The sequence below is a fragment of the Macrobrachium nipponense genome, chromosome 10 (assembly GCF_015104395.2).
Source record: "Macrobrachium nipponense isolate FS-2020 chromosome 10, ASM1510439v2, whole genome shotgun sequence".
Taxonomy (NCBI): Eukaryota; Metazoa; Arthropoda; class Malacostraca; order Decapoda; family Palaemonidae; genus Macrobrachium; species Macrobrachium nipponense.
Genome location: NC_087204.1, coordinates 95,165,422 through 95,172,921, shown reverse-complemented (window position 1 = coordinate 95,172,921; position 7,500 = coordinate 95,165,422). Strand labels below are relative to the sequence as shown.

At 35.3% G+C, this 7,500-nt stretch overlaps 1 pseudogene; it reads left to right on the top strand.

The window, feature by feature from the left end:
- The window catches only part of LOC135224048 (protein tyrosine phosphatase domain-containing protein 1-like), a 120,833-nt pseudogene that overhangs the window by 109,207 nt on the left and 4,126 nt on the right, over positions 1 to 7,500 (top strand).

Genomic DNA, 7,500 nt, shown 5'->3' with positions numbered 1-7,500 from the left:
ATAAATGTCGAAACTGATAAACAAATTACAAATATTTTCCAAAGGCCATCGATATCAAGCACAGCTATGTGTATACTTATTTTGCCATATCGATGGGGTAAGTCTTCGGTAAGACGCTTTTCGATAAACAGACGGTGCTTCTGCGCATGCGCTGCAGTGCCGTTGTAGAATCTCCAATAAATCAATCGGCGACTACTTCTAGCCAGGTAAAAAAAAATACAGGAATTATTGACTCGGGTAAGGCATGTTATCGAAGCTCGTCATACTGTTTTGACAACTAACTCGGCCGACGAACGATTCTGTTCCTGACGTTCTTCGAAATCATCTAAGAAGATTTTATTTTACTAAGAAATTTTCAGTCCAAGTAAATACATCTGAAGGAAAATAGATTTGAATGATGAATAGGTAAACGGGATGAACAAATTCACATTGGAATGGGTACATAAAACTCGGGCGCCAAAAGCCAGGCGCTGGGACCTGGAACCTGGGGAACTATGACCTGGGGACCTTGTGACGTCATTCAGCGCTGAAAGGGAAATGGAAGAAGAACTTTCAGTTGCACTATGAAACAGTTGTCAGGAGAGGGCGGAAAGCATGATGGACGAAATATAATATGTACGGAGGTAGGTAGTAAAATGAACGAAAGGGGTTGCAGCTAGGGGACGAAGCGACGCTGCGAAGAACCTTAGGCAATGCCTATAGTAGATTCACATCCACCGTGCATCGATGTCAAGCCAGTCCCTTGCGACGCTCCTGATTGGCTGCTGATAAGCCAATGACAGAGCTGGAAACTAGTTCTCAGTCTCTCTCGAGAGTTCACATAGGAAGGACGTATGTTCCACCTCTCCTGAGGGATTCGTATTTCAGGAGAGGTGGAATAACATCTTGCCTATGTGAACTCTCAAGAGAGACTGAGAGTTTCCAGCCTGTGATTGGCTTATCAACAGCCAATCAGGAGCGTCGTAAGGGACTGGCCTAGACGTCAACTGCACGTATGATGAGAATCTACTAAACTTAGCTAGTTATTTTTATAAACAAAAATATACAAACTATTAGTACAAATTGTCCAAAAAGAGACTTAATACAAAATATTCAAATTAGAAAGTAATCTCTTTTGTTCTTGCAAGTACGTGGCCTACAAAGGAAAATACAACATCGAGTTACAAATAACAGTGGCATATACGATTATAAAAAACGGAAAGGAACATACTATTGAGAAAAACGTAGACACATAACTATAATTTTTTTTATGAAAATCATTCATTTATTAACATCGAATTATCAGTATCAAGTCTTAATATACATAATGCTTGAAAAAAAAGGAAAGTCTATTTGAAGAAAATAAAAGGAAAGCCTATTGAAGAAAATAAAAGGAAAGCCTATTTGAGAAAATAAAAGGAAAGTCTATTTGAAGAAAATAAAAGGAAAGCTTTATTTGAAGAAAATAAAAGGAAAGCCTATTTGAAGAAAATAAAAGGAAAGCCTATTTGAAGAAAATAAAAGGGAAAGTCTATTTGAAGAAAATAAAAGGAAAGCCTATTTGAAGAAAATAAAAGGGAAAGTCTATTTGAAGAAAATAAAAGGAAAGCCTATTTGAAGAAAATAAAAGGAAAGCCATTGAAGAGATAAAAAAGGAAAGCCTATTTTGAAGAAAATAAAAGGAAAGCCTATTTGAAGAAAATAAAAGGAAAGCCTATTTGAAGAAATAAAAGGAAAGCCTATTTGAAGGAAAAGGAAAAGCCTATTTGAAGAAAATAAAACGAAAGCCTATTTGAAGAAAAAGGAAAGCCTATTTGAAGAAAATAAAAGGAAAGCCTATTTGAAGAAAATAAAAGGAAAGCCTATTTGAAGAAAATAAAAGGAAAGCCTTATTTGAAGAAAAAGGAAAGCCTATTTGAAGAAAATAAAAGGAAAGCCTATTTGAAGAAGAAAACATACAACCGAAGACAAAGCCTACAATGCCACTGATGCCCATACCCTCACTCGGAGGTAACTACAGATTGACATAAAACTGAGAAGAGTTGTATTATTATTGAAAAGGGAATCTGCAGTTTTTTGTATCAGCAGTTCCATGAAATGGCATCTCATAATTCTCGGCTCGGCCAACGCGAAATCAGAGGAATTTATTTCTGGAGATAGAAATTCATTTTCTCGATGTAATGTGGTTCGGATCCCACAAAAGCTGTAGGTCCCGTTGCTAGGTAACCAAACGGTTCCTAGCCACGTAAAAATGGTCTAGTCCTTCGGGCCAGCCCTAGGAGAGCTGTTAATCAGCTCGTGCTCTGGTAAACTAACGATATACTTAACTTATAACTCAGACTTTCTAAGCTGAACATATTATTAAATGAAATAGATATGGAAGATGAAAAGATGATTGGGATGCATAGATCAACATAAGATTGAAAAGGAATTTTATTATAATTCAAAGCAAACCGCGTTGTCGCTAACAATAGTTCTTTGAAATCAGAGTTCTTACATAGCTAACCTTTTTAAAGCTTAACATAGATACATTTTAAGGAAATAGATATGAAAAATAAATAGGTAAATACGATGTCTAGATTTATATAAAACAGAAGGAATTATATTTACAGTTGAAAGGTGAACAGTTGTTTTTCGTAACACCAATTCTTTGGAACAGTAACCAAGTTATCTAAGCAATTATAACCGAAGTCAATAAAAAAAAAAAACCAAAAATCACACACACAAGCCATCAGATGAAAAACTTAAGCTCGTATAGAATACCTGTTACTGGAAAAAATAATCTCTTAGTATTGAACTTTTCAGCGTATAGTTATTCTCGTAACTTTATCCCGTTCCTTAATTATAAAATAATACTTATAATTAGAGTATTACTAAACCCTAATTACTTAGCTGTCAGGGTATTTAGCAATACCTTGACAGCTATTGTTGTGGGAGCTTATCGATACTGGCTTAAATATCATTCATTTTTGAGCCATGGCAATTATGTATAACAATTCTGGAGCGTTAATGTATAAACTAGTGCATTGTATACGCGAACCACCAACTTATGATTATATGAGTATATGTGTATGTATGTATGTATGTAGTATGTATATATGTATGTATGTATGTATATATATATATATAAAATATGTATGTATGTATGTATGTATGTATAATTATAAGTAGTTCACGTATACAATGCGCTAGTATATACATGTTAATATAATAATTGCTGTTGAATGTAAGTGCTTTAAACGTTCTCTGTCGATGATGGATATCATAACAATGAAGCCACGAGATCCAAATTATAATATATATATATATATATATATATATATATATATATATATATATATATATATATACATATATATATACGTATATATTATATCAAACACACACATACATACACACACACACACACCACACACACACACACACACACACACACACACACACACATATATCTATTATATATATATATATATATTATTATATATATATATATATATATATATAGAATATATACAGAATCGTAATTTTAAATAGAACGCAGAAAAGGTTATATTGTATAGCAGAATAGAACCTAATGTAACAATTTTTATTATTAGCGATATATTCAGTTGCAAAGTCTTCTGACACACACTCATACGTTTGCAAACTAAAATAGGAAAGTCGTTTGCAAACTAAAAATAGGAAAGTATACATGAGTAATTAATTATGGGATCATGGATAGGCTATAATTATAGATTAAATAAGATGCGATTAATAGCTTTTCTTGTGATAATTGTTAGGATAATACAGATATAATGGAGCAGCCTTACGCGCTATAAAAATAACATACTATGTATATATACTTAGTATATATATAATATATATATATATATATATATATATATATATATATATATATATATATTTAATTACAGTTGAAAGCAGTTATTATCATAGTGGTTTATTTCGTTTAGGAATAGGATGTGGGAGGAAGTTCTGAAGTGCATACGCTACGCTTCAACAAATCGCACATTTAATGCATAAGCAACTTTCATTACCTAACAGCAAATCATTATATGGATATTGATCTGAATACGGTACGCGTACATATTCATATATTGCAACTGAGTACGAGCAGTGTTTCAGCTAGTCCAATCATAAAACCTCAGGTGTAATGATAATGTTCAGAATACCATAATGCCGATTGTATTTAGGACGAAAATTGTAAAATAGCTCTAGCGCTGACAATCGACATACAACTGTAAATCACCAAGCGCTACTCGAGTCATTGTTATAGTACTCCATCCCCGCAGCCATACACAACAGTTGCACGCTCACTTTTCAGTGCGAGAAATCCCTCTGCATTTAGAGTAAATATAAATGTTTTAAGCCTTCAAGCAAGATTGACGACATTTATTTTCATTTTTGTTGATATCCTGCGGCCAAAAAACAAAATGTTTTCAAGTGTTGTAGACACAACAGGTATTTAGCCATCTATTAGAAAATATTCATTCAAATGAGAAAATTTCGTTTACGTCTTGTGTGTCTATATATATATATTATATATATATATATATATATATATAAATATATAGAGGGAGAGTGAACAAACAAAACTGCGACCTTATTGATTATGCTGTAGTCTTACATAGATTATATGATGACGGACTACTGTCAACTTGCAAAATTAATGAAGTAAAAATTTAAAAATGCTCTCACCGAAACAGTAGATTTCATCTTAATTATTAGCGGTAGCACCAAAAAGATGACCCATCGGTTAACTAGATAATCCTTGCAATATATCTTAAATACAACAACGATTATTTTGACCACCATCCAAGAACAAAATTAACAATGGTGCACTTACCTTACAAGTTTCAGGTCTTATATTTTGAAGGAATGTTCGTGAGAGGAGACGCGGGGTTATGGAGTGTTCATAAGGCGGGTTTCCTGCCTTACAAATCCTTTAATTATCTGTACAAATCAGCTTCGATGTAGTTAGCATAGTCATCACCATTGAATGAACGTCATTAGCGACGAGCAGGCGCGTTTTTCCCTTGAGCGAAGACCCTTTTCTTAGTCTTCCATTAGGAACTACAAATTCAAGTTTTACTCAGTCCCCCTTGCAATTAAACACACCTATACACAAGCGAAAACAAAAAAATCCATTAGGCAATAAACGTTCTCCCCTACACTCATGTACACAGATGACAAGTTGCGACTATATTTGGCCTATTGCCAAAATCTACACGCAACACTATCGCGATAAAGCTCAAAAATTTGCTTTATAATGGGACTGTGACTATATCAGACCCTTGACAACCAACCACTCTCCACAATAAGAGTGGTTTATTTACTAAACTGGGTTACATCTCTCAGTCATATTGCTATCAGACAGTGAGCGCAATCACTGGAATCACATCGGGGAGGTGCACATCACAAATTAGACGGACCAAGGACGCGTCATCAAATAGAGCATTCACTAGCAACAGTTTTTTTAAAATTGCTTGTCTTAAAATTAAGCCGGTACGGGCTTTTGTTCATTATAGCTACCCGTTATTGAAAGTAATACTGTGAAAGTAAGAAAAATTATTGGTTTGGACCTCAAGACTCGGGAACACTTCGGTGGTGCAGTACACGAATATCGGTAGTAGTAAAATGTACATCTGGATATGATGTCCATGTAAAGTACCAACGGCGGGAAAGTAGTACCAAGTGGTAGATCGAATACTTTCATTGAGGGGAAACGGCAGGCACTCTGACCGCCCTAGGGTATCGGTAAATAAACTGATAACATCCTGGGTATTCAGTGTGGTTTGAAAATCACTAAGTACCTGTGGGTATTTAGTGGTTTGTAGCCCCTTGCCTTGAACTAGTGGTAAACGTAAAAATAGAAAAAAAGATCATATATATACTTATACATGTGTCTGTGTATGTGTATCAATGTATGCGTGTGTCGTTAAGTTCTTGAATTGTATGCAGCAGTTTCATTTTTCCTTTCAGAGAGTTCATGAAGGAAAGAGAAATCCGGAGTTCACTCTTCACCAGTACCTGGCCCGGCAAAGAAACGTCCTCCACGGGTACGAAGCGAGGACGCTCAGATTATAACCAAAGGTAAGGTACTGGCTAACGCGTAGACTGATTGGTCTGTTTATGTGATTTAGCGTTGCAACTGTTGTTGTCATCGACTGTCAGAGAATGCAAATGAAGGGAAATTGATAACCTGAGTAAGTGAAGACAAGAATGGCGAGCTAGACTGATAAGATGTGAACTTATATGCAGTCTAGCGCTGAATTGTTAAGCTAGACGCATAATGACAGTCTAACAAGAACATGGTAAAGCTAGGCTGAAACATGTATGGAAGGAATGCATTCCTTGGGAATGCTAAGCTAGGCTTACAATATGCTGAAGTGTTGACAAGAGCAGTCTAGCAAGGGAATGGTTAAGCTGTACCACAGATGAGGTGAACAGGAATGGTTAAACCAGACTGACAATGCTGTGAACGAAATGGAGTCAGGGAACGGTGAGTCAGTCTGCCAATTGATTGTGGACACAGATACAAGGTAATAAAAACAGGCTGACAAATGGACGTCGTAGACAGAAATGTAGTCTGGCATATGGACAGATGACGTGTACAGCAAGATGGAATACCGTCTTGGTGTACAATCAGACAGACAAATAAATTGACCATCTAGCGCACAGATGAATGCCCCTGCCTTCTGTTTGGATAAATTAAAAAACGAAATATTTGAAAAGTTCACGAAACAAGCAAATCATATCAAAACTTTTTAAACAATGTTATGGGAACGGGAAGATAATAAAAACGTTGGAAAGTTCCAGAAAAAAAGCAAAACATTCCTTCTAATTGGACCGTTAGGAGCGTCCAGTACAAAATTTGGAATCCAGGTAAGAAAAAATTCACAATAAAAAAAATGTCACATTAATATTTCCTAGATAGTGGCTCCGAAGGGTTTTAGTATTCACCTTTGCGCCGTGTTTAGTACAAGCCCGTGGGGGGTTTGCCGTAAAAACACGAACAAAAGACTGTAAATTATGTTAATTTTTTTCCCTGTGACTTTTATCTTGCGCCAAGTTCTGACTTTTTTTCTAGTGACTTTTTTTTTTTTCCCTGTACATTATTACCGGGCCACCAAAATTCTGATGAAACAGGATGTAGTCAACGATTTCCACAGAGTATAATAATTACAGTTATTTTGTTTAAGGTTGGAATTTTCATATATATTCTTGTCGTTAATTATAAGGAATTAGCGAGAAGGGTACGTGCGAAGGTCACTTAAGTTAGCTATAATTATATTCCACCACAAGTTGTAATATGTATGTAGGTTCTACAAGTAGTGTATGTATGAAGAGAGAGAAAGAGAGCATACGAAGATGACCTAGTTATAATTTTAGTTACAGCGTAAGTCTCTCTCTCTCTCTCTCTCTCTCTCTCTCTCTCTCTCTCTCTCTCTCTCTCTCTCTCTCTGGATATATATGAAGAAATTAATTCGCTGACGACAGAATTGTTACCGAGATGGCCTT